The sequence below is a fragment of the Macaca mulatta genome, chromosome 2 (assembly GCF_049350105.2).
Source record: "Macaca mulatta isolate MMU2019108-1 chromosome 2, T2T-MMU8v2.0, whole genome shotgun sequence".
NCBI lineage: Eukaryota > Metazoa > Chordata > Mammalia > Primates > Cercopithecidae > Macaca > Macaca mulatta.
In genome coordinates this window covers 35,070,291-35,098,140 of record NC_133407.1, presented here as the reverse complement: position 1 = coordinate 35,098,140, position 27,850 = coordinate 35,070,291, and the positions used below count along the sequence as shown (strand labels likewise).

Here is a 27,850-nt window from a genome sequence, read left to right as displayed (position 1 = left end):
AATGAGAGAGCATTCTTTAAAAACAACAACAACAATAGTGACAGATTATTAAGTTTTTTTAAAAAAAGTCTTGGAGTTTTTTTTTTCAAATATCAACATCCGTAAGTCTACTTTAATCTTTGTCACAACTGCATAATATGGATATGTTATCTATTTTACCTGCACTGTATCAGAGGACATTTAAATTATTTAATTTATTATTTATTATGTTTATTTCACTGTTAGAAGCCATGATGTGATGGTCATCCTTATTTGCATGTCATTTCCTCATAACTTGATACATTTGTTGGATAAGTTCTGTGTACACTAGGCATACATATCCATGCATGCATATATATGTTTATGATTTGAATACACAAACAGAAGTACTAGGAGCTTCAGCCTATACTCTGATTTCCCTACCTTACAAAGTCCCTTAGGATAGCAACTGGTACAAAATTACCTCATTCTTTTCAGGGTCGCCTTTCATTTCCCTCCATAGGTATAAATGTCAGGGTGTTTATTTCTGCAGTGTAGACATTCAGGGCCTGCAGAAGCAGTATGAGTAGATTTCCCTGGATATGAGGTAATCTATGCTGAAGAAGTTGGAGCCAGCCGCACCCAGGGCTTGTCATAGTTTTGGATTGTTTGCATAGAAGCCTAGGCTGGTAGCAATGGGAGAAGCCTCGGGTAAATGAATCCAACCCTCCCCATTCCCAAAGTAGAAGGACTAGGCAGCTAGGAGAAGTCATTCTCATGCCCAGGTAACTCACTCAAGTTGCCAACTAGGGTTTTTCTATCACACCATGAAAACCTGTGCTTTTGTCCTATATTTTCCTGGAGGCTGACTTTCCTATTGCGTCCTATTTCTCCTCATGACTTTGACAAGGTTCTCTTAACTTGTAGGCTTAGTGTTGAAAGGGACATTTAAAGGCCCCAGAACCTAGTTAAAATTTAACAGGCAGTTCTGTCTTGCAGGATAGGTTTTGCCAGCTCTTCTGAGGCTGCAATCTCAATTTGATGATGGTTTTAAAGCCATTGTTAAAAATGAATCATACAAATTTTGAAAAAATTTGATGGTTCTCTGTCTTTACCTCTTTCTTTATTCACTTACTTGATTTTTGAGACAGGGTCTGGCTTCGTCACCCAGGCTGGAGTGCAGGGGAGCAATCTCATCTCATGGGAACCTCCACCTCTCAGGCTCAAGTCATCCTCCCACCTCAGCTTCCCAAGTAGCTGGGACTACAGGCATGCACCACCATGTCAGGCTAATTTTTGTACTGTTTGTAGAGGCAGGGTTTTGCCATGTTGCCCGGGCTGGTCTCGAACTCCTGAGCTCAAGCAATCCACCTGCCTTAGCCTCCCAAAGTGCTAGGATTACATACGTGAGCCACTGGGCCCAGCCTCTCTCTTTTTCTTTAATCCCTTTTCCAACAGTCTGAGGCGGCAAGAGAAACAATGGGCAGATAGGCTTGACCCTGTTGACAGAGTATGGGAGGTGGGGAGAAGCAAGAAGAGACTTTTCTGTTAATGAATCAGATCACATTTGAGTTGGCCCTTTTCTCATTACAGGCAGAGAAGGTAGATGTTGCTTGGTATCTTTTCTCAGCTGAATCTACTTCCAGACAAGCAGGTCATCTGTCAGAGTCATTTAAGCTGAGTGTGCTATGACAAGGAGAGCTGGGAAGTCAGTACATATATGCATGCATGTATTAGGTGTGTGTATGTGCTCATTGTATGTATATGCATGTGCATTCACTGTATATGCATATATACATATATGCACATATGTGTGTATAGATGCAGGCATATGCACATGACACATCTGCAAACACATATGTGCACAAGAAATTTTACAATTACCGTTGTGAAGGAAAATAGAAATTAAGGACTTTCATTAACCTCTTCCAGGGAGAAAAAAAGAAACTAATGTATTAAGACCTGAGAATAGAAAGTTCTGACAAAAGCAAGAGTGTTTCCCTTTTTAGAATGAAAAGTCTTTGGTAGGATAGATTCTGTCCAAATACCTCCTTTCTACCACAAACAGGATTTGAATGACAGCCCTTCCCTTGTAAATTTACATGGGGGCATCTCTATTGACTCTGGTTGCCATGGTGATTCAAAGAAACTGGTCTGGGACTGCAGTTTGGGATAGCATATTTCAAATAGGGTAAGGAGCCCAGGAATGCAGATTTTGTGGCTTGACAATCTGTGCTGAATTCTTAGGGTAAAAAATAACGTTACGCTTGGCAAACCAATTATGTTTTTGACAAGATAAATGCTTTTGACGTTATTCCTATTCATCCTGGGTAATAGTTAAGTAGATAAACAAATTAAATTGACCTTAGAGATAAAAATTCATGCCCATTCTTCCACTGCTATAACTGTTCAAAACATTCTTTCTAAATTTCTTTGGAATGAATACATTTTGATGTGGGAGAAGCCATTCGGTATAGTGAGTTGAAAGCACTAATACTGGTATCAAATTGCCTGGGTTTGAATAACAGCTCTGCCACCAGCTCTGTTGGGAGACCTTGAAAAAATTACTTAACCTTTTTGATTCTCAGCTTCCTTGTTTGCCAATGGAGATGATATAGTATCTATCATTAAAAAATGTGCTGAAGAATAAGTTAATTAATATATGTAAGGCACTTAGAATCATGCCTGATCCATACCAGAGGCTATATAAATATCAGATATCATCATCATCACATGTTTCTATTATTAGTAGTAGTACATTGATTCTTCTTGGGAAAAAATTGACAATTTTTTTTTTTGCACCTTACATAGATGGAGTCTGGGGAGAAGAAACAGTCCATAGAACAGAGGCTTGCTAGAACTTTGAAATGACAGGAATTCTTTCAAGATCTCCTAAAAATCTTCTTGAACACAGCTGAAAATCTCCAGCCTTTCTTTTCTTCTTTTAAACTCAGGTTTCGTTATCTTTTAAGACGGCTATGATACCACAAATTGGTTGTACAAAATGACTTTTTTCCAAGTCACCACATACACTGTGAGTTTATGCTAAATAACACTCTGCTGTTACAACCAGTTGGGATTTTTAGGGCCAAAAGGGTGAGTTAGGGGGTGTATGTACATTGATGAAATAAAAGGTGAGACTTAAGCTAGTTGTAGACCTTTCTATGCTCCAATTCTTTTTAAAAAAATACATGAGACAGCTGGGATTTCAGAGAAAGATTAGGAGTAAAACCCATTGTATTAGTGCTTTGTTGCCAGGCTTTGAGATTTGTGATTTCAGAATGGTAGATCGGAGATAAGCTCATTGGGAATATCTGATCCAGCCCTCCCATTTATGGAGGAGGAAACAGAACCCTAGAAACATGAGTAGCTTGCCCGAGGTCAGCTAGGGAGGGAAGAACAAATGCAGGATGAGAATCCAGATCACTTCAGAACCACTTTAAAAATAGAGCCATTTAGTGCTCTGTACCATTTGGCCTTCTTCCTTTGTGTCTTCAACTAGGTCCTGTTGTGAGCTGTAGGAATGGGTTTTTCAGCCCCTTGACACTGTTGAATGGTTCTTCTCAGATGTGAGGGGCATCCTTGTACCATGAGAGCAGCAGCTTTTGGAATTCCAACAGGAAAGACCAGAATTCCGTGTTCCCAGTAATGCCATCTGTTTATTTGAAAGGGGACAAAAGATTACTGGGGATTGGCATTTGTTCTATCTCTCTGCACTTTACCTCATACAAAGAAACTCTGCTTGTAAGTGCTATGATGAGGCTCCAAGTTGGTTAGCATAACTTGAGGAATTCATCAGGCAGAGAACTATAGACTTGCAGTCATAAGGAAGTATATACTTGTTGCTGCCAGTAAGACCTTTGTGTGCCAAGGAAGTGTGGATGTGTAACCCTTAGTATTTTCATTGGCTTCAATGTCTCTGAGAGAATAGCATTTACTGTCTTCTGAGAGTACAGGCATTTCTTTTTGTTGATTTTTCTTTTTTCTTCCTTTCTCTCTAGAGGATAGGAAGATAAGAATTTTCATAATCCTAATCCTGACACTCAGTTGCCATGAACATTTTCTTCTCTTAAATGTATTTCCTTTGCCATTATCTTATTTACCCATTCATCCAACAGTTCTTTCTATAAACGTTCATCAAACAACTACCAAGTGCCAGACACTGAACTAAATGCAAGAGAAACAAAGGCAAATCGTATGTAAGTCTGAAGGGATAAGGGGAGAAGGAAATTATTGGGACTAGAGAAAATAGCTGTCATTCTAGAGGGGCTTGCCTGCCTGGGGCTGTGGCCTTAGCTCAGCTAGAGGAATGGTATCAACTACAATGACTTGGAAGCTGGAGGGCAATGGTCTTGCTCACTCTCCTCTTGGTCTTTACTACCTGCCAGTGTCCCCCATTGACTACCTCCAGCTGGAAACCTAAGGGCAAGGGATCCACTGAGGCAGCCCTTAGAGGCCAGACTTCCAGGGAATATAGCAAAGGTAGAGTGCAACTGCAGGGACAAGAAAAATATTAAGCACAGTAATGTTTTGTAAATGAGTTCAGATAACCGTCTGGGGCAAAAAGGAGGCATTTAAACTTGTAAAGGAATTACTTTTTGCTTGCCAAATTTTAATGTAGTGACTGGAGATTTTGGACCTAATGATATCTTAGGGAATCAGAGAAGCATTCAAGAGGTTGTGGTTCTATGGTATAATAAAGATAGTTGCAAATGTTTGCTGGCACTCTCATTGAGACATGGAATTACTGTTCCTTCCATGTGTGCTGGATGCCTTTTACTGGTCTTCTTTGACCAGTAAAATTCAGGAGAAGTGATGTTTTAGAACTTACAAGGCTAGGTCATAAGAAGTCTTGCATATTATGCCTTAGAACATTCTCTCTGGGAACTTTAACACTTGACCCACCCTATAAGAAATCTAACTACCCTGAGTCTACCGTGTCAGCACTCCAGTTAACAGACCCAGCTGAGCTCTGCCTCCCAGATGTTGCCCCCAAGGTGTCAGACATGTGAGTTTAACCATCTTGGACTCTCTAGACCTTTCTAGCTGCCAGATGAATACCACTGAGTGACCTCATCTATGCCACATGGAACAGAAGAATCATCTAGCAGATGATCTAGTGATTTGAGAATTGATCCTTCTCAAATTCCTGACCTACGAAAATTATGAGATAAAATTAAATGGTTTTTGTTTTAACTCACTAAGTTTTGGGGCAGTTTGTTAGGCAGCAACAGATAATTGGGAAATGCTGCTACCCTCTCAAATTGATGATCCATTCATTCTGTATCTACATTAATAATGGGAAGTAACAACAACCCTCCACTAACCCCTACACATACATATACTCACAATACAACTTTAACCTTCCATTTCTATGATAAGTGATCTAGCTAGATCATGGAATCTAATGTGAAGCTGTTTAACTCTGGAAGTATTTTGATATGTGGAAGTGGAAAAAGTGATAAAAAGCAGTAGCTCCAGAGGACCTAGAAAGTGCAGCATAAGGAAAGATTATAAACCCCATCCCCTTAAGTTGCCTTTAAATAAAATTTCATTAAAAAACTGTATAAATTATATGCTTCTTGCCCAAATGCCCCATCAAGGAAACAAATGTACTCATATCAGGGCAAACTTTGAGATTAGACCAATTTCTAAGAAAAAAAATGCAACAGGGAAATGTGCAGCTAATGAGACTTAATGGGGAAAAAGAGCTAATATTTATTAAGCACAGTATTGAGCATACACTAGATTATATTACTGTAACAAATAAGCTCCAAATCTCAGTGACTTGTATAAGGAAAGCTCATGTCTTGCTTTGGCTGACAAGTTAGGTTGGTATCTGTGTGGGAGTTGGTGTGTCTCCACTCACTGAAGTTATGCAGAGACACAGATAAGTGAGGCTTCATCTCAACATGTGATTCCACTATCTCTAGAGCATTGGAAAACGGAAATGGCAACTCATATACTGATTCTCAAAGTAAAACAGATGACTTGCTTTTCCATTTCACTGGCTAAAGCAAGTCATATGGTTCTATACCCAATTTTCAGAGGGTAGGGAAGTTTGACTGGAAGAGGACAGACCTGGAAATCCTTGGTGAACAGCACCAATTATGAACACAAGCATCTGTTATAGAGTAGGCCCTTTACTAGGCATGTCTCACTGAATTCTGACAAAATCCATTATATAGGCAGAAAACAGACCTACAGAGATCAAGCAACTTGTCTATGGTTACACAGCTGATAATTGAAGAGGAGAGTTTGGAACTGAAGTCCTTAGGTCTGATTTCAAAGTGCATGCTTTTGTTTTGCTTTGTTTTATTTGACATGATGCTCACCAAGCATATGCATGTCATTTCGGAACTAGAGAGGACAAAATGAAGTGAAGAGAAGTTAATAATTATGTTTGTATTTGGAGTCACTTTAATCTATAAATAAAGCACCTGCTGCCCCTTAGACCTGTGCTCTGAAGTGCACCAAGATGGTTGGTCAGTTACCGAGTCTCCCCTGTGTTCAGAGCACTGTTCTTAGTGAGAAGAAAAAAAAATCAGAAAACAGCCTCAAGTGTCCTTTAGAGTTTATTATATGCTAAAAATTAAGAGACAAATATCCTTTACAAAAGGCTGATGTACACTTAAAGAGCCTACTTACAGACTAATACATGCTGTATCTCTTAAGCTTGAATGAGGTGTTTTATTAGGTTGGTGCAAAAGTAATTGCAGTTTTTGCCATTACTTTTTTTTTTTTTTAAATACTTTAAGTTCTGTGATACATGTGCAGAATGTGCTGGTTTGTTACACAGGTATACATTTGCCATGGTGGTTTGCTGCACCCATCAACCCGTCAGCTGGGTTTTAAGCCCTGCATGCATTAGGTATTTGTCCTAATGCTCTCCCTCCCCTTGCCCCCAACCCCCTGACAGGCCCTGGTGTGTGATGTTCCCCTCCCTGTGTCCACGTGTTCTCATTGTTCAACTCCCACTCATGAGTGAGAACCTGCAGTGTTCGGTCTCCTGTTCCTGTGTTAGTTTGCTGAGAATCATGGTTTCTAGCTTCTTCCATGTCCCTGCAAAGGATATAAACTCATACTTTTTAATGGCAGCATAGTATTCCATGGTGTGTATGTGCCACATTTTCTTTATCCAGTCTGTCATTGATGGGCATTTGGTTTGGCTCCAAGTATTTGCTATTGTGAATAGTGCCACAATAAATATATGTGTGCATGTTCTTTACAGTAGAATGATTTATAATCATTTGGGTATATACCCAGTAATGAGATTGCTGGGTGAAATGCTATTTCTGGTTCTAGATCCTTGAGGAATTGCCACACTGTCTTCCACAATGGTTGAACTAATTTACACTCCCATCAACAGTGTAAAAAAGTGTTTCTATTTCTCTACATCCTCTCCAGCAAATGTTGTTTCCTGACTTTTTAATGATTGCCGTTCTAACTGGCATGAGATGGTATCTCATTGTGGTTTTGATTTGCATTTCTCTAATGACCAGTGATGATGAGCTTTTTTTCATATGTTTGTTTGCTGCATAAATGTCTTCTTTTAAAGAAGTGTCTGTTCATATCCTTTGTCCACTTTTGCTGGGGTTGTTTCTTTCTTGTAAATTTGTTTAAGTTCCTTGTAGATTCTGGATATTAGACCTTTGTCAGACGGATAGATTGCAAAAATTTTCTCTCATTCTGTAGGTTGCTTGTTCACTGTGATGATAGTTTCTTTTGCTGTGCAGAAGTTCTTTAGTTTAGTTAGATCCCTTTTGTCAATTTTGGCCTTTGTTGCAATGCTTTTGGTATTTTAGTCATGAAGTCTTTGCCCATGCCTATGTCTTGAATGGTATTGCCTAGCATATCTTCTAGGGTTTTTATGGTTTTAGGTTTTATATTTAAGTCATTAATCCATCTTGAGTTTATTTTTGTATAAGGTGAAAGGAAGGGATCCAGTTTCAGTTTTCTGCATATGGCTAGCCAGTTTTCCCAACACCATTTATTAAATAGGGAATACTTTGCCCATTGCTTGTTTTTGTCAGATTTGTCAAATATCAGATGGTTGTAGATGTGTGGTGTTATTTCTGAGGCCTCTGTTCTGTTCCATTGGTCTATATATGTGTTTTGGTACCATTACCATTGCTGTTTTGGTTACTGTACACTTGTAGTATAGCTTGAAGTCAGGTAACGTGATGCCTCCAGATCTGTTCTTTTTGCTTAGGATTGTCTTGGCTATACAAGCTCTTTTTTGGTTCCATATGAAATTTTAAAGTAGTTTTTTTCTACTTATGTGAAGAAAGTCAAAGGTAGCTTGACAGGAATAGCATTGAATCTATAAATTACTTTGGGCAATATGGCCATTTTCACGATATTGATTTTTCCTGTCTATGAGCATGGAATATTTTTTCCATTTGTTTGTGTCTTCTCTTATTTCCTTGAGCAGTGGTTTGCAGTTCTCCTTGAAGAGGTCCTTCACATCTCTTGTAAATTGTATTCCTAGGTATTTTATTTTATTTGTAGCAATTGTGAATGGGAGTTCACCATGATTTGGCTCTGTGTTTGTCTATTATTGGTGTATAGGAATGCTTATGACTTTTGCACACTGATTTTGTATCCTGAGACTCTGCTGAACTTGCTTATCAGCTTTAGGAGTTTTTGGGCTGAGACGTTGGGTTTTCTAAATATACAATCATGTCTTCTGCAAACAACGACAATTTGACTTCCTTTCTTCCTATTTGAATACGTTTATTTCTTTCTCTTGCCTGATTGCCTTGGCCAGAACTTCTAACACTATGTTGAAAAGGAGTGGTGAGAGAGGGCATCCTTGTCTTGTGCCGGTTTTCAAAGGGAATGCTTCCAGTTTTTGCCCATTCGGTATGATATTGGCTGTGGGTTTGTCATAAGTAGCTCTCGTTACTTTTAGATATGTTCCATCAATACCTAGTTTATTGAGTGTTTTTAGCATGAAAGGGTGTTGAATTTTATTGAAGGACTTTTCTGTATCTATTGAGATAATCATGTGGTTTTTGTCATTGGTTCTATTTATGTGATGGATTATGTTTATTGATTTGTGTATGTTGAACCAGCCTTTGCATCCCAGGGATGAAGCTGACTTGATCGTGGTAGATAAGTTTTTTGATGTGCTTCTGGATTCAGCTTGCTAGCATTTTATTGAAGATTTTTGCATTGTTGTTCATCAGGGATACTGGCCTGAAATTTTCTTTGTTGTGTCTCTGCCAGGTTTTGGTATCAGAATGATGCTGGCCTCATAAAATGAGTTAGGGATGTGTCCTTTTTCTATTGTTTGGAATAGTTTCAGAAGGAATGGTGCCAGCTCTGCTTTGAACCTCTGGTAGGATCCAGCTGTGAATCTGTCTGGTCCTGGGCTTTTTTTGTTGTTGTTGTTTGGTAATCTATTAATTACTGCCTCAATTTCAGAACTTGTTATTGGTCTATTCTGGGATTCAACTTCTTCCTGGTTTAGTCTTGGGATGGTGTATGTGTCCAGTAATTTATCCATTTCTTCTAGATTTTCTAGTTTATCTGCATAGAGGTGTTTACAGTATTCTCTGATGATAGTTTGTATTTCTGTGGGATCAGTGGTGATATCCCCTTTATCATTTTTTATTGTGTCTATTTGATTCTTTTCTCTTTTTTCTTTATTAGTCTGGCTAGTAGTCTACTTATTTTGTTAATCTTTTCAAAAAACCAGCTCCTGGATTCATTGATTTTTTGAAGGGTTTTTTGTGTCTCTATCTCCTTCAGTTCTGCTCTGATCTTGCTTATTTGTCTTCTGCTAGCTTTTGAATTTGTTTGCTCTTGCCTCTCTAGTTCTTTTAGCTATGATGTTAGGGTGTTGACTTTAGATCTCTCCCACTTTCTGATGTGGGAATTTAGTGCTATAAATTTTCCTCTAAACACTGTTTTAGCTGTGCCCCAGAGATTCTGGTACATTGTGTCTTTGTTCTCATTGGTTTCAAAGAACTTATTTATTTCTGCCTTAATTTTGTTATTTACCCAGTAGTCATCCAGGAGCAGGTTGTTCAGTTTCCATGTAGTTGTATGGTTTTGAGTGAGTTTCTTAATCCTGAGTTCCAATTTGATTGCACTGTGGTCTGAGAGACTGTTATGATATCCATTCTTTTGCATTTGCTGAGGAGTGTTTTATTTCCAATTATGTGGTCAATTTTAGAATAAGTGCAATGTGGTGCTGAGAAGAATGTATATACTGTTGATTTGGGGTGGAGAGTTTTGTAGATGTCTATTAGGTCTGCTTGGTCCAGAGCTGAGTTCAAATCCTGAATATCCTTGTTAATTTTCTGTCTCATTGATCTGTCTATTAGTGACAGAGGGTGTTAAAGTCTCCCACTATTGTTTTGTGGGAGTCTAAGTCTCTTTATAGATCTCTAAGAACTTGCTTTATGAACCTGGGTGCTCCTGTATTGGGTGTATATATATTTAGGATAGTTAGCTCTTCTTGTTGCATTGATCCCTTTGCCATTATGTAATGCCCTTCTTTGTCTTTTTTGATCTTTGTTGGTTTAAAGTCTGTTTTATCAGAGACTAGCATTGCAAACCCTGACTTTTTTTGTTTTCCATTTGCTTAGTAAATATTCCTCCATCCTTTTATTTTGAGCCTGTGTGTGTCTTTGCATGTGAGATGGGTCTCCTGAATACAGCACACCAGTGGGTCTTGACTCTAACCAATTTTCCAGTCTGTGTCTTTTAACTGGGGCATTTAGCCCATTTACATTTAAGGTTAACATTGTTATGTGTGAATTTGATCTTGTCATCACAATACTAGCTCGTTGTTTTGCACATTAATTAATGCAGTTTCTTCATAGTGTTGTTAGTCTTTATATTTTGGAATGTTTTTGCAGTGGCTGGTACTGGTTTTTCTTTTCCATATTTAGTGCTTCCTTCAGGAGCTCTTGTAAGGCCTAGTGGTGACAAAATCCCTCAGCATTTGCTTTTCTGTATAGGATTTTATTTCTCCTTTGTGTATGAAGCTTAGTTTGGCTAGATATGATTCTGGGTTGAACATTCTTTTCTTTAAGAATGTTGAATATTGGCCCCCACTCTCTTCTGGCTTGTAGGGTTTCTGCAGAGAGATCTGCTGTTAATCTGATGGGCTTCCCTTTATAGGTAGTCTGACCTTTCTCTCTGGCTGCACTTAACATTTTTTCCTTCATTTCAACCTTGGAGAATCTGATGATTATGTGCCTTGGGGTTGCTCTTTTTGACGAGTATCTTAGTGATGTTCTCTGTATTTCCTGAATTTGAATGTTGGCCTGTCTTGGTAGGTTGGGGATGTTCTGCTAGATAATATCCTGAAGTATGTTTTCCAACTTGGTTCCATTCTTCTTATCACTTTCAGATACACAAATCAATCATAGGTTTGGTCTTTTCACATAGTCATATATTTCTTGGAGGCTTTGTTTGTTCCTTTTTGTTCTTTTTTCTCTAATCTTGTCTTCACCTTTTATGTCATTAAGTTGATCTTCAATCTCTGATATCCTTTCTTCCACTTGATCCATTCAGCTATTGATGCTTGTGTATGCTTCACGAAGTTCTCCTGCTGTGTTTTTCAGCTCCATCAGGTCATTTATCTTCTTCTCTAAACTAGTCATTAATTCTAGTTATCAGTTCCTATAACCTTTTATCAGGGTTCTTAGCTTCCTTAGATTGGGTTAGAATATGCCCCTTTAGCTCAGAGGAGTTTGTTATTACCCACCTTCTGAACCCTACTTCTGTCAATTTGTCACACTCATTCCTCATCCAGTTTTGTGTCCTTGCTGGAGAGGAGTTGTGATCATTTGGAGGAGATGAGGCATTCTGGTTTTTGGAATTTTCAGCATTTTTGCCCTGGTTTTTCCTCATCTTTGTGGATTTATCTACTTTTGATCTTTGATGCTGATGGCCTTTGTGTGGGGTTTTTGAGTGGGTGTCCTTTTTGTTGATGTTGATGTTATTGCTTTCTGTTTGTTAGTTTTCCTTCTAACAGGTCCCTCTACTGCAGGTCTGCTGGAGTTTGCTGGAGGCCCACTCCAGACCCTGTTTGCCTGGGTATTACCAGCGGAGGCTGCAGAGCAGCAAAGAGTGCTGCCTTCTCCTTCCCCTGGAAGCTTCATCCCAGAGGGGCACGCACGAGATACCAGCTAGCGCTCTCCTGTATGAAGTGCCTGTCGGCCCCTGTTAGGAGATATCTCCTAGTAAAGAGGCACGGGCATCAGGGACTCACTTGAGGAGGCAGTCTGTTCCTTAGCAGAGCTTTGCTTTGAGATTCTCCGCTCTCTTCAGAGCCAGCAGGCAGGAATATTTAAGTCTGCTGAAGCCACACCCACAGCCGCTCCTTCCCCCAGGTGCTCTGTCCCAGGGAGAAGGGAGTTTTATCTATAAGCCCGTGACTGGGGCTGCTGGCTTTCTTTCAGAGATGCCCTGCCCAGTGAAGAGGAATCTAGAGAGGCAGCCTGGCTACGCCCGCTTTGCTGCACTGCCGTGAGCTTCACCGAACTTCTGGGCAGCTTACTTAACACTGTGAGTGGAAAACCATCTACTCAAGCCTCGGTAATGGCGGATGCCCCTCCCCCCACCAAGCTCAAGAGTCCCGGGTGGACTTCAGACTGCTTTGCTGGCAGTGAGAATTTCAAGCCAGTGGTTCTCAGTTTGCTGGGATCTGTGGGAGTGGGACCCGCTGAGTTAGACCACTTGACTCCCTGGCTTCAGCTCCTTTTCCAGGGGAGTGAACGGTTCTGTCTCGCTGGGGTTCCAGGTGCCACTGGGGTATGAAAAAAAAAAAAAAAAAAAACTGCAGCTAGCTCAGTGTCTGCACAAACAGCTGCCTAGTTTTGTGCTTGAAACCCAGGGCCCTGGTGGTGTAGGCACATGAGGGAAGCCCCTGGTCTGTGGGTTGTAAAAACCATGGGGGAAGCATAGTATCTGGGCCGGACAGGACAGTCCCTCATGGCTCCCCTTTGGCTGAGGGAGGGAGACTCTCCAAGTTCCTTGCACTTCCCGGGTGAGGCAATGCCCTACCCTGCTTCTGCTTGCCCTCTGTGGGCTTCACCCACTGTCTAACCAGTCCCAGTGAGATGAACCGGGTACCTCAGTTAGAAATGCAGAAATCACCTGTCTTCGGCATTGGTCTCGCTGGGAGCTGCAGACTGGAACTGCTCCTATTTGGCCATCTTGCCAGGAGTCCAAAAACTTTGCCCTTACTTTTAATGAGAGAGGATTCTTTTTATATAGCAAATAACAAAATCTTGGAAGTTGTTCAGGTATAAATATTTATTATTCTAAGCAGGGTATAGAGCAATACAGAACATTTTCTTTTTTTTTTTTTAATCAGGGATTTTTTGAGAATCTGCTGAAAACCATTTTCTCTCCCAGGAAAGTGGATTTACCCACTGGATTTTTTTTTTTAACAGTTTCTGGGGTTCCACAGATGCATTTCCACACTGGAAGCCCATCTATTTTTTTAGGATTCCATGGTTTAAATAAATATTCCATTATAAATGTTTCAGTTCTTATAACAGCACTTGCCACATATTAGGTGTTCTATAAATGTTGTTGAATGAATGAATGAATGGAAAGGGGAGGAAGGAACATTTGAGATATAGTTCCAGTCTTCTCTAATCCTGTAAGGAGTCCAGTCTATGCTATCTGCTGTGATTCAGAAGGATGGTCTTTGTTTTGTTCCAGGGTGTCTGAGCACATTTATTTTGTTGTGGTGCATTGTATGTGAACTGGGCATTGAGAGAAGATCAAATACTGAATGAAAATAAAGTAATGGTCTGATTATAACTGTCAGATCTGGTGGTTAGACTGGTTCCTAAAACATAACCAATTCCAAGGGAAAAGAAAAGATGTTTCTTCATCGACCCTTGACTTAGCACCTGCTGAACAATAGGCACTTGTTAGGCATGAGGAAATAGATATTAGCTGTAATGGAAGCACGAGCAACTTGCTATGGGATCATAGAAAAAGGCAGGGCCTCGAGGAGTAAATAGGAGTTTGTCAGGTTAGAAGGGGAGTCTACTCAAAGGGGAACAACAAAGGCCTGGGCAATTGAATATGCGTGGAATTCTGAGCACTTCAAACAATCTAGTACTTTTTTAGGCACTCAAAAATGTTGGCTGGGTGAATGCATGAATGACCATTAAATGAGATGATCTAGATATGGCCAGCTGGGATGGGGATAAAGTTGAGAAACATTTTGGAAGTAGAAAGGATACAACTTGGTGATATGTATGCAGTGGCAGATCTGGATCTGAGTAGGGAAAAGGGAGAAGGGAGAGAGATGAATGGAAAATTAGTTTTAGGTATTCGGTGTGTGTGACTCTTGGTGATGTCACCTGTGTTGTCTCTATCCTTTCACCTGCTAGTCTGTCTTTAAGGCCATTTTTTGAGGATTGTAATGTGGGACCATGAGCCCCCTTCAATCCTGTGTGTTCTATCTTTAGTCCTCTAGGTGTGGATCTTAAGAGTCAGGAATAGACAACAGAGAGTACTTTTGGAGAAACACACCATGCTTGTTTGTAAGGGGGTGATATATTGAATGAACATTTCAGTGGCTATTTCTTTTCAACCATACATCCTGGCTGACCATTCAGGTCATGGCAAAGGCTGTAGCTTAGCATACCCTGTGTGTGCCTCAACTCCCATCCCTGGGATTTATGATGATGCTTATTTGTTGAGCATTGCTTTTGATGAGCTCCAGGTGTTAGCACAGCAACACTGGGAGGGAACCAGAGTTACTGCTCTTTAACCAGTGATAAAACAGGCTCAGGGTGATTCAGTTACCTGCCTAGGGTTACAGAGGTGCTACTGAAACTCAATCCCTTAGGATATAAGAAGATTTAAATTCTAATACAGCACTTAAGGAAACATTTAAGGAAATGATTTCTTAAGGAAAAAAACTCTCATTCTTTGAGGGAGTTACTCTAAATAAAATTGTTTTCTGTTTCTTCTTCTTTTAAACTTTCTCTACAAAAGCATGTTCATGTGGAAGAAAATGCTCTGGATGAAGAACCAGGTGATCAGGAGTTTAGTCTTTGTTCTGCCTCTACCTCCCTCTGTGGTCTTAGAGAAACCTTTGAACATTTCTGTAGCTCTTTTGCTCTTTTTCTTGGGATATCTCTCTGAGTTTGTGCCATTGTTATAGGACCAAGTTTGTATGCTTGCTGCATAGTAACAGATCAATGACACTGAGCCATCAGGGTTTACAGTGGAGAAGAAGTTTAATGATTGCAGATCACCAAGTGAGAAGATGGGAGAAGACCCTCCAAATCTATCTCCTTGAGGAGTTCTGGACTGGGGTTTTAAGGGGATTATGGAGGGTAAAGGGCTGAAAAATTGGGGTTGTTCATTGGTCAGGGTAAGTGGGATGAAATAATCAGGATGTGGAAACTGTATTATTTGAGAATCCAGCTCTCTGGGGAGTCCTTGACCAGCTGGCATCAGTTAGGTTCTTCAGATCAGCTGAGTCAGTAGTTTCATCAGCATGCAGAACCTGAGGGAATATCTCAAAGGGAAAAGCTAAACATTTTATAATGTTCAAGTTCTTATCTATAGAACAGTTAAGGGGAACTCTAATCTTGTAGCAGGTTCTATATGATTCTTGGACAATAGGCAAACAACTATGGGGAAGCAGGTCAGAGAGCAAGCGGACCCCATGACTAATGCTGAATGTACTGCAAGCTTGCTTTATTTTCAGTTCTCCCTCTCCCTTCTTCTCTGATTAACTTTATAAGGTTTATAGGGACAGTTTTACCATCTATCTCTAAAGTTTTGGTTAGCTATAATAACCTATATTCTTTGTTCTTCTGATATAAATTATGGTAATGAGACATCTTTCAAACTATTTGAAATTCACTGTGGACTGAAAAGTAAATCAAACATATCATAAAAATAAACGTTGTCAGAAGATATTACCAGCATTTTTCAAGCAATAAGGGTTTCAGAAGTAATATGTTTATAAATCCCTTTTATGCCAGTCAGCCTGAATATCTCCCTCCCTCTCCTCCCTCCCTCTCCTCTCTCCCTCTCCCTCTCTCACTTATCTCACTCTGTCTCTCTCATGTCCATATGCCTCATACAGTGTATTGTAGGGCTCACGATTATTTTCAGGGCTGTTTCCATCGTTTTAATGATCTGAATATTTGGAAACACCTAGAAGTATGACATATTACTTAAATTTGCAGTAGCGTTTTAGTATTCAGATGATATTTAAAATAATGGGGCTAGTCATTAAAAAGAAACAAGATTCTGTCAGGCATTCATATTCAGAGCTTAGTAGCACTGTAACTGAGGGCATTATATTATGTTTTAATTTAGGTGGCTTTGTGTGAGTGGGCAGCTCAGGGAGTGGGGCGGGTAAGGGGAGCAAAACAGATCACCGTAAATTGCAACTGAGAGTTGGTACAATGTCCCCTTATTTTCCAGAGAGGCATGATTGTGTTTCAGTGTTATAGGCAATTACACAAGTAAGCTAGACTGGGTGGAAGATAAATATATGTTTTTTAATTGGATTTTTTGATTTTCCCAATTTCCACAATGTGATGGTGTTTTCGACGGAGTTCTGCAGTGGTCCCTGGATGGGAATGTTAAGGAAATTGGTGTCTCAACTTTGGTGTCTAACATTCTGTCCAGCTCAGGCATATTGGCCTGGGTGAGTGATAATCTTTTCTAAAAGTACAGGTGTTTGAACTGTACTCTACACAGTTTACTTGTATTTATCTCATTTTATTCATTATAAAACTTTCCAGGATTAGGGAATGCAGGGGTCCTTATTATTAACTCTATATTATATATCGGATAATTGAAGCTTAGAAAGGTGTATCAGGCCGGGCGTGGTGGCTCATGCCTGTTGTCCCAGCATTTTGGGAGGCCAAGGTGGGCGAATCACGAGGTCGGGAGTTCAAGACCAGACTGGCCAACATGGTGAAACCCAATCTCTACTAAAAATGCAAAAAATTAGCTGGGCATGGTGGCGGGCACCCATAATCCCAGTTACTCAGGAGGCTGAGGCAGGAGAATTGCTTGAACCTGGGAAGCAGAGGTTGTAGTGAACTGAGATCATGCCACTGTACTCCAGCCTGGGCAACAGTGCAAGACTCTGTCTCAAAAAAAAAAAAAAAAAAAAAAAAAGCTGTATCAATTGCCAAAGGTCACATAGCTGAGATGTAGTAGAGTTTGAATTTGACTCCACATCTCTGATTTAAAACAGTCTGAGATAGTGCAGTGTTTCTCAAACATCAGCAGCATCAGAATCACCCAGGGGACTTGCTAAAATAGCTTCCTGGGCTCCATGGTCACAGTTTCTAAATCAGCAGGTCTGGGATGGGCACTTGGAAATTTGCATTTCTAGCAAGTTCCCAAGTGATGCTGCTGCAGCTGGTTTAAGGACCACACTGAGACCATTGGTATGATGTACAAAATGAAATTGTTAGAATCAGGCTGCCTGGATTCAAACACTGCCTCCACTAAGGTCAAGAACTGGGAAAAGTCGCTCTATCTCTGAACTATTTATTGCTCATCTATACCTACTTCACAGAGTTGCAGTGAGAATTCAATGAGATAAAGCATTTCAAATGCCTAATAGAATGCCTGGAATGTAGGAGTAACTCTGTAAAGTTACCTATTGTCATCTTTCTTATTACATTACACTGCCAGGACTTGGCTAGTCTTTCTCATGCTTTGAGACATATGTTCTATTTCAATGTCCCATTATTTGCCTGTCCCACACAGGTTGTTTTCTATCAAACTTTCAGGTATTCTTTATCTCCTTCTTCCACAATTACTGTCTCTAGCTTACATCCTTCTCCCCCACAACCAAAAATTCAATGTTTAGAAGTTTTCACATCCACGTGGAAAGAATAAAACTTCCAAACCTCTGACTTTGCGGTTTTGCCTCAACTTTAATTATCTCCAGCTATTCTGCATCTCATTCACTTTCTGGCACAGAAAATGCAATAGAATTGTTTGACTTTAGAAATTCCCTTTGAGAATAAGCTCCTTGAAGACAGAGGCTGTGTACAACAAACCTTTGCACTTCTTTGGAGCAAAAATGCCTCCCACAGTTAGCAGGATCTGAACAAATACCTGGTGAGTGAATGGCTAATTGAGGGAATTGGAAGTCGTGAGGTCAGAAGGGCTTTGCCACCTGGTGTGGATTGTTTTGCCATTATGGAATTTGTTTTCCTCAGCGAAAAGCTTGCATTAGAATTCAGAAATTTTAATTTTATACCTTTTCAGTTACCCTCTGTACACTCCCCTGGTCAAATGATTTCTTATCCAACAGTTTGATAACAATGCTGATAGCAAAAGGCTCTGTGCGTGTTCCTCTTTAGCTCTCTTTATAACAAGGGTCTTCTTACTGGGTACCTGGTGCTGAATGGAACACAAACCATGCTAGTGTACACCATGGAAATTTTCTTTTTCAAAATCTCCCTGGCTCAATTCAAGAAGCTATTATTTTTGTTCCAGGATCAGGCTGATGGGCATGGAGACACTATTATCCTTTGGCAAGGGCTGTTATTTTTGCAGTTTGGAGGATGCCCTAGATGTATCTGACAAGAGTGGGGCTCCAGTGGGACGTGCTATGATAACAGTATAGATGTCAGCAGTTTCTCATTGAGTCCCAGTGTGGGGTTATTTTGCATCCCAATTCATTCTAAGTAGGACACGGCATTGAATTGGGAGAGGCTGCCTCACATGCAAGATGATCTAACACCTCATCCTGAATTAGTGTGGCTATGATACATGTAGAAAACAATGGCGATTTTCAAAGATATTTTATGACATGTTTTGTTCCTGATGACAAAAATGTCATCATGTTATGATAAAATGTATAAAAATTTAATGAAGAATATAACAAGGCTAAAACTTAGGGATAAATTCCACAGGTCTTTAATTCTCTTCCTCTCTCCATTCTAAAACAAAAATAAGTAATAGAATATACTGCTATGTCTCGCTTGCCAACACAAAGTATTGTCTCATAATCTTTATATATTCTCCAAGATTCAAGACTATAACTTTCATTGGCTATGAGGAAATCAATGGGATGGATAGAACACACTTTATAAATCAATCTTAATTATTTTTGGATATTTATATAGTTTTCAAATTATTGGCATTATAATAAATACTGTATTGATCTTTCATTCACACATATACATTTTTCTGTACATTTATGATAATTTCAGCTTAACTACACAAAAGTAGAATTGTCTGGATTACAGGTAATGAGTATGCTCTTCTGTTTCATAAATTTCAAGCTACATTTTCAATGTAAATTATTCTAATACTTAAGATTTTATTGACCGATGGAGTTATAGAAAACCTCAGTAAACCAACATCCATTAAAGAACTTGACTTGGCAGTCACAAATATGCCCTTATCAGTCCCACATCTCTCAAATAAGAAATACATCAAGCCAATAAAATTTGAATGCAAGTTTCATCAAGCCTCAATGAACTGGTAATTATACGTATTTCAGATAACACAAAAAGAAAAAAAAAAGGCATCAACTCCAATTTATAGATACGTATTACTTTGACACTGAAACCAGATACTGACAGTAAAATAATTCTAATGACTGATCTTATTTAAGATCATAAATGAATAATTCCTAAATAAAATGCTAGCATATAAAAAAATCTAGTGTTTTAAAAATACAAGAAGAATTTTTCTCAGGAATGAAGGAGTGAAAGATGGATTTGTGTATCAATATCTATCTATCTGTCACCATATTAATAATCTAAGAGATTAAAGGAGAAAACATTAACATTGTCTTACTAGATATAATGGATTTTAGCCTGAGTGTCCTAGGCTGCACATGCTGGAAACCAGAGCCCAATGCACAGATTATAATGTTGACACTTTGAGAAATATAAATCTAAGCAGTGATTGAGGAAAATAGGTCATGTGAGGCAAGGAAAGATGTACAGCGATCGTGTTGCTGTAGTGGCCACCACTTCCATACAAGTTCAGAGACATTCAGTTGCAAAGACATTTAAGCGTATTCCCTCTGCTTATGGGAACTTTTCTAAAAGATTTGTAAGAGGAAATACCACCACAGAGGGACAGGAGGGGAAATATATCTGTCTGGGTCCCTCCTGACTCTTGCTTCCCATTGGTCAAATTTTATTCCACAGAGACCTAGTACTTCTATACATCTGGCAACTTGGTAGCTACTCAAGAAGCCAGTTCCCAAGCCCTGTTGTATGGCATTTCTTCTAAGCCCAGAAGTGGAGGGGAGATTCAGCAGGTCAGACTACCAACCAAGAGAGAATGAGACAGCTGAGGGAATGTAGAAGACATACAAAAAAGAAAACAAAGAAAAACAGAAACAAAAAGCCTTGCATACAATACCATACAGAAAAAGCATTGCATGCAATGTAACGCTTTTTTTGTGAGAAAAAATAAATAAATAAAAAGAAAACATCTTAACCAACTAAGAAAGAAAGGGAAATTACATAATAAGATGAAATACCATAGTAGCAGTGAAGGAGAGAATCCAAAAGCTATGACAAATGTTATATTAGTAAGCATTTAGAGACAGTACTGTTAAATCAGGTATGAGACAAGGATGCACATCTCCACCGCTACTAATCTATCTTGTACTGAAAATCCAGCCCTTCCCACTAGAAACAAAACTAAACAACAGAAGAAAAAGAAAAAAAACAAAAACAACACAGAACTTAACCATATGGTTACAGGGAAGATGGAACATGTGATTTCTAGCTTGTAGTTATGTGCTCAGCTGAAATTGGTGTGTGTATCTGCATAGAAGGAATACTAAGGCGAGGAGGAGTATCTCTAGGCAAAAGGAAAATGTGGCAAATAGGCTCTGGGCTGTAATTAGTAGTTTCTGCCACATCTAGATGAGAAAAACTCCAACAGAACCCACAAAGTATTATTTAAAATAGTAAGGGAGTTCAGAGGATTTCAAGAAAAAACATTGACATAAAAAATCAATGGTGACCCCTGTGTCAACAGCAATCAATTAGAAAATGAAATGGATAAGCATATAAATTATAATAACACATTCTATATAACTAGAAATAAATTTAACTTCCAAATGTACAATATTCTTGCAAAGAAAATCACAAAACATCTCTTAAACACATAGAAGATATTCTTTTAATGATGTCAATTCTCCACAAATTAACCTGAAATATTGGTATAATTCCAATAAATTATCTAATAGAATTTTTCATAAAACTGAGGAAACTTACTCCTAAATTTATATGTAGAAGTAGATGACCAAGGATAGCCAAGACAAACCAATCAACAAACAACAGGAAATGAACAAAGAGCATCAACAGGAACAAAGGAAGAAGAACCTTTATGAGATGCTCAGTCTCTCTAGTAATCTAATGAATCCAAATGTAAACAAATAACCACAAGTTGACCCTTTATGTGCCTCAGATTGATGGATGTTAAAAATGGTAGTAATACCAAGGGTTAGAATGAATGTGGGGACTCTTGGATCTAGTGAAACTTAGAGTAGAAGTGAAATAAGTACAAACATTTTGAATAACAATTTGCTAACATCTAGTAAAATTGATGATGGCTATATTTTAATATCCAGAATTACTACTTGTAAGTATAGTCCATCCTCATTATTCACAGATTCTGTATTTGTGAATTTGCTTGCTTTCAAAAATTTTATCTGTAACCCTTAATATTCATGGTGCTTTTGCAGCCACCTGTGGACGTACGCAGAGCTGTGAAAAATTTGAGTAACTTGACACGCATGTTCCCAGCTGAGGTTGAACAAGGCAAAACTCTGCCTCCTTCTTTCATTTTTTCATACTTTAAACAAGTTTGCTATCTGTGTTTGACTTAGTGCCATAATTTTCAAAGGTCTGTGCTTTTATTTGGTGATTTTACTATTAAAAGTGGCCCCTAAGAGTAGTGCTGAAATGTTTTCTAGTAATCTGAAATGCAAGAAGTCTGTGATGTGGGTTACTGAGAAAATAGATGTGTCAGCTAAGCTTCATGCAAGCATGATTTACAGTTAAGTGGCTGTGAGTTCACTGTTAATGCATCAACAATATATATGAAAGTAGTTGACTTTTAAAAGAAGCACACATAAACGAAGTTTTTATTGATGGATTGACAAAAATATTGTGACCAGAATTTTCGGGGGCTTGACCCTGTATTTCCCCACCCCCCCACAGCAATGGTTCAGTATTAGTTTATTCAGTGTTCACAGTGACCTTATACAACATAATTACTGTAAATAACAAGAATTATATATATCATAAGAAACTCACACACATCCTCCAGAAGACATATATAAAAGTATTGTTTGTAATGGTGACAACATAGATAACAATACTAATGTCCTTCATAAAGGGAATAGATGAAGACATTGTGTTATATTCATCCAAGGGAATACCCTCAGTGCTAGCATTTTAATGGAGGGACATATAATAAAGAAAATAACTATGTAAAATATACAGTGTTTTAAAAGGCATTAAGCATGACAGAGGAAAATTAGGCAGAGAATGGAGGTATCAAGTGAGTCCTGGGGGGCAGTATGCTTTGAAGTTTTAATAGGATGGTCAGGGAATGCTTCCTTGCAAAGGTATAAATAGTAATAATTTGTTCTTCTCTTCTTATTTCATAAGGTAGAACTTACTGAATTTATTAAATAGTAGTAGCAGATGTTCTTATTTTACTCTTGACTCAGAATCTAGCAAATTGTAGGTGGTCAATAAATGTGTACTAAATGAATGCCTTCATATTTTATCTTTAAATATTATTTTAGCTATTGATCAATACTTCCACATTTTGGTATCCTAAAACTATGCATATCTTTTCGTGTTTCATTGAATATTTTAACTGGAATCTTGGAAACAGTGTTTTAGATATTGTTTGCCTTCCTCCATTCTTCTCAGGATGCCTATGATTGACATTTTTTTGTTGTTGTTGTTGTTATTCTAGAAACAATTTCTTTTTTTTTATTTGTTTTTTATTTTTATTATACTTTAAGTTCTAGGGTACATGTGCACAACGTGCAGGTTTGTTACATATGTATACATGTGCCATGTTGGTGTGCTGCACCCATTAACTCGTCATTTACATTAGGTATATCTCCTAATGCTATCCCTCCCCACTCCCCACAATAGGACCCGGTGTGTGATGTTCCCCTTCCTGTGTCCAAGTGATCTCATTGTTCAATTCCCACCTATGAGTGAGAACATGCGGTATTTGGTTTTCTGTTCTTACGATAGTGCCAAGCATCTTGTCTCATCATTAGATGCATATTGGCATTTGGAGCTTTTGGAAGGATTATGCAATTCCAGCACTGAAATATTCATCTTCAAAAAACAGCATCTTAGGAGTAAAAAAATTAAGATGTAAATTGATTTTATTTAAATCTCACCACTTCCACTACACAAACCCACCAAGTTAAAACAGCCAGACTGGAAATGGCTCTTTTTCTTACATGTTATCGGTAGGGAGAGAGAGGAATAGCAGCTGCTCCTCGTCTGGGGCTTTGGTGTCGTGGCAGGCAACCAGCTGAGGGCCCGAGGAGAGCGCTGGCCATTACATTTCTCCTGCTGCTACTGCTATTGTGGAGAGTAAAATAGTAGTAGTACTAATAGCCAGGAGCAACCTATGGGCAGGAAGACCTTACACTCACGCAGCACCTGTAGCCTCTCAGCCATTTGTCTTGCTTCACTAGTTTTTCTGGATGTTATTTAAGAACGCAGCAGCCCATCTCTCCCTACCCCAAATTACCCATACCATGAAGTCATTTGTTAGCTTCCACTGTGGAAGGGATGACACCAAACTGCTCTGGGCTTTCCCTGCATGTATTATTTTCTGAAAAAAAAAAAGAAAGAAAGAGAGAGAGAGAGAGAAAGAGAGAGAGAAAGAGAGAGAAAGAAACATGGAGAGAACCTCTTTCTCTCCATGTTTAGGAGGTGAACATTTGGCACCCAGTTAACCTTGCGAGACAGTGTTAGACATGGAATTTAGTTCAATCAACATTTTTAATGCTGATGACTGCCAGGTGCTGGAGATTTGGAGTTGAAAAAAATAGCTCTTGTCTTCAAAGAGGGACACTCAGAAGCAAACAAGTTCCAACCCACCGTAATAAGCGTGGTGATAGAATGAAGATGTGTATATGGCAGAGAAGACAGAGAGAGTAATGATATGGGGTATGTGTGTGATGGGATATCTGAGGCCCTCAGAAAAAGCTTCTGCAAAGGCAGGGGATTGAAATCAGTCTGGTATGTTTGAGGGGACTTTAAGAATTGCTAGAGTGTAATGCACAAGGAGGGAGTGGTTTTGTACATCATACTAAACAATTTAGACTTCATGAGGTTAGTGAGGGGAAGCCAGTGGAGGATAGTAAGAAAGTAGGTGACATACGAGGTCATGTTAGTGTTTTTAGAACAATTCTGTGCTAACAGAAGATGGATGCTGCAGGAGGACTAGAGGCTGAGAGATTGATTAAGAAGCACATTAGAGCAGTCGAGGTAAGAAAAGAAGATCAGAATTAATGCAAATGTCAGTGGCACTGGAGAGAAGGGAGTGAGATGTCCAGAGCTTTTGAATAAGAAATAATAACAACAATAAGTAATGGCAATGCAAATAGTAGTAATAATGATTAGTTGCTGTTGTTGCTGTAGTAACATTTATTGAGCTCTCAGATCTGTATCAGGCCCCGTGATAGGTAAGCACTCTTGTCATTTACAACAACCCAATGACGTATTACAAGGACACAATTCCTGATCCATCATTCTAAAATATTTTAAATTCTGAAACCAAAAAGTTTCTCCAAACACATTTGCAGTAAAACTTGAACAGACTTCTGAACTCAGTGGAAAAATCTGACTTGAAATGACAGGAGGCTGTTTAGGCTTTATTTATGTTACCATGTTTTTGCTGTAGGAATATAAATGTGTTTGATTGCAAGGTGCTGCTCCAGACCCTCCTGGCAACATTACCGAATATGCAAGAGGTGATATAATGCCCTCCGTGGGTGTAACAAATTGTACTTTATATCCACTTTATTACTTTTGTAAATTCCAAAGCTTCTGGATTTCCAAAACATAACTAACACCAGGGGTTTTAGACAAGGAATTGTGAGCCTATAGTTTTCACTTATGGCTGTGGAAATGGAGGGATAGAGAGATTACATATCCAGAGACATACAACTAGGTGGTGGCAGAACTGGATGGGAACTCAGCATTTTTGGACCGGAGAGCCTGCACTTTGAACCATTTCCACACTGTCTGCTTAGGTTGACAGGAAGAGACCTTAGAGATCATTTTACATATGAAGCAACTGATGTTTCTTTTTAACTAGCCTCTGGATACGGCATTGCCTTGCTTTAGAGGGATTAGAAGAGAGGAAGAATTTCTTTACCAAGTTTACTCAAATAAGTCCTTTGTCCAGAGAAAAGATTCCAGGGCAATGGAGGAAATTTCTGGGGATGGAGATTGGTGGCCAGCTGTGGCAGATTCATCAGGTAAAGGTGAAAGACAAGAGCTGCTCAATGTCATGGGGTGCCAGATCAAAGGCATTGGAATAAGATTCCGGTTCTCGGTTTTCAACCTAGCAAAATAAAATGATGTTACACGTGCATGTGCGCACGTGCATGCACACACACCTCTCTCTCTCTCTCTCTCACACACACACACACACGCACACGAGGAAGCTAGAAGAAACACTGTCAAAATATTAACTGTGGTAGACTTTGTGTGGCAAGATTATAGATGATTTTAGTTTTGATTCTTAAAGTTTACCAGATTTTTCACAATGGTCACTTTGTGCTCTTATAGTTAGGTCATATGCTTTTAAAATTTTAATTATAAACTACATATTTTAAACAGAGAGAAAGCAATAAGTGCCTTGTAAATAGGAGACAGTCAGTAAATATTTGTTGATTTTCTCAATTAATAGACTTATGCTCCTTGCTAATTGCCCATGAATACCAGGAAGTTTAAAGGTAACATTTTTAAATACTTGGAGTTATTTTATGTTTTACAAAATATTTTTCAATTTTTTTAGCTATAGTTTTTTGATAAACTTATTTGTTCATTGCAATAACAACATTTAAAAGGAATCAAAATATTTCTATGTCATAATGGGTTGTTGGGTAAGAATAAAATAATATGTAATAAACATTCTAGTAATATGAGAGAATTTAGGCATTCTTGTAAAGCTAATTAAAACCTAATTTTACCTGTATTAGGTTTTAATAAAAGAACTAAGGTCTTATCTTGTCAAAGGGTTATCATAGTTTATACTCATTAAGATTAAACAATAAAACATCTGTAAGCCACAGAAGGAAATTTTTTTATTAAGCAGCTAATTTGTGCAAGGATGATTAGGGGACTCTGAGAAAGTGGTTGACTTAATCTCAGTTTTTAAAATATGTATCCTCTGAACAAGAAGTTTTAACTTTAGCCTTTTATTGAATCATCTTTATAATATTTTGCATTAAAGTATCAATAAATTCAACAGATATGCTGCATGGCATGATTTTTTTCAAATACAACCTTTCTTTGGGCCTTGGTTTTCTCATCGGTAGCTGTAGATAATAAAATGTATTTCATAGAAGTGTGCTGTTAAATGTTTAACAAATCAACTCTCAAAAAGAAGATAGAAAGGGGAAAAAGAAAGCTCTGATTTGCAGTGTTTCCTAACTCTGTGGTGTAAATTTCCCCACTATGGCTGAATTCAATGTAACATTAAAGCATGATTAAATATAGTATTTCTTTCCTTACCACACATATAATACATGTAAATTATCTTAGCATAAATGATAGTAAAATGTACTAAAATAATTAGAAAGTGATGCTTTTTAGGTATTTATTACCTTTGTTCTTAATATAATTTAATTTTAAGCTTTTATATTTAATTACTAATAATGGTTGTATTTAACAACCAGCTTGCAAAATTTCTGAAAATTTAACAGTTGGTGCTTTGGAGCCAGGGCAAGCCAGCTCCAGCATTCCACTCACTAGGTGTTATGAAGATTAAAAAGAAATCATTAACTTTAAAATGACTAATTGTGTCTTCAAGGATCATAGATCTTATGTAAATCTTCATTTTGTTTCCTCTTATTTCATGTTTTATTAAGCCTCATCCTCCTCCTCGGAGTCCATGACAGCATCTTTAGTTTTAACACCAACTCCAAAGACAAAATAGCTTCATGCACTATTGTGAATATTCAGAAAAACTGGTGAGCAGGATTTACTTATTCTTATTCTTCTAAAAAGGGTCAGCTTGAATATAAAGAAGAAAGACACCAACATCTTAATCTACCTTGTAATTGTGTGTTCCTGGTCACAAAACCTCTGTGCCTGTTATTCACTGTCCCCTTTCTTATTCTGGATCTATAATTCTTTAATTTTCTTTATCCTAGAGCTGGCCTAGAAGAGAGAGTTAACTCATAAGAAAATCAAATCTGTTACTTTATTCAGCTTCAGGTGAGAGTTCTGGGAGGTGTTTCCACCTGTATACTGGAAACAATGTATACCCTACTAATTTTTTTAGAGTCACTTTTTGTTTTATTAATTTTCAACTGTAGGCCATGATATCAGAAGCCTGTATGTATCAGAGTTCATGTAGTTTTCTTTAAAATATATTTTATTGTGCTTTTTATACACGAAAGGTAAAACATGCTCAATGTAAAAAAAAGAAATAATACTGATAAATATAAAGACAAAACCAGTTACTAATAATTCTGAAACTCAGAGAGGGCCACTATTATTTCTTTCCCCTGTGTGTGTGAGTTATATAATTGACCTCATACTATATATCCAGTTTAGTATTCAGTAGGGATACTTTTTAATAGCCATGATTAATTTAGAAGATTCATACATTACATATGAGCATTGTTGGAAACAAAGTTTCATTAAATGCACAA

General features: G+C 38.3%; 1 protein-coding gene across 2 annotated transcripts in view; it reads left to right on the top strand.

The window, feature by feature from the left end:
- The window catches only part of CPNE4 (copine 4), a 504,635-nt gene that overhangs the window by 58,993 nt on the left and 417,792 nt on the right, over nucleotides 1-27,850 (top strand). The window contains exon 1 of one of the 2 annotated variants that reach the window (XM_028843705.2): nucleotides 12,298-12,486. The exons of the other annotated variant lie outside the window; for it this stretch is intronic. The gene's annotated coding sequence lies outside the window, so the exon portion shown is untranslated. Of the gene's footprint in view, nucleotides 1-12,297; nucleotides 12,487-27,850 lie in introns of those variants that run through there. 2 annotated transcript variants of the gene reach the window in all.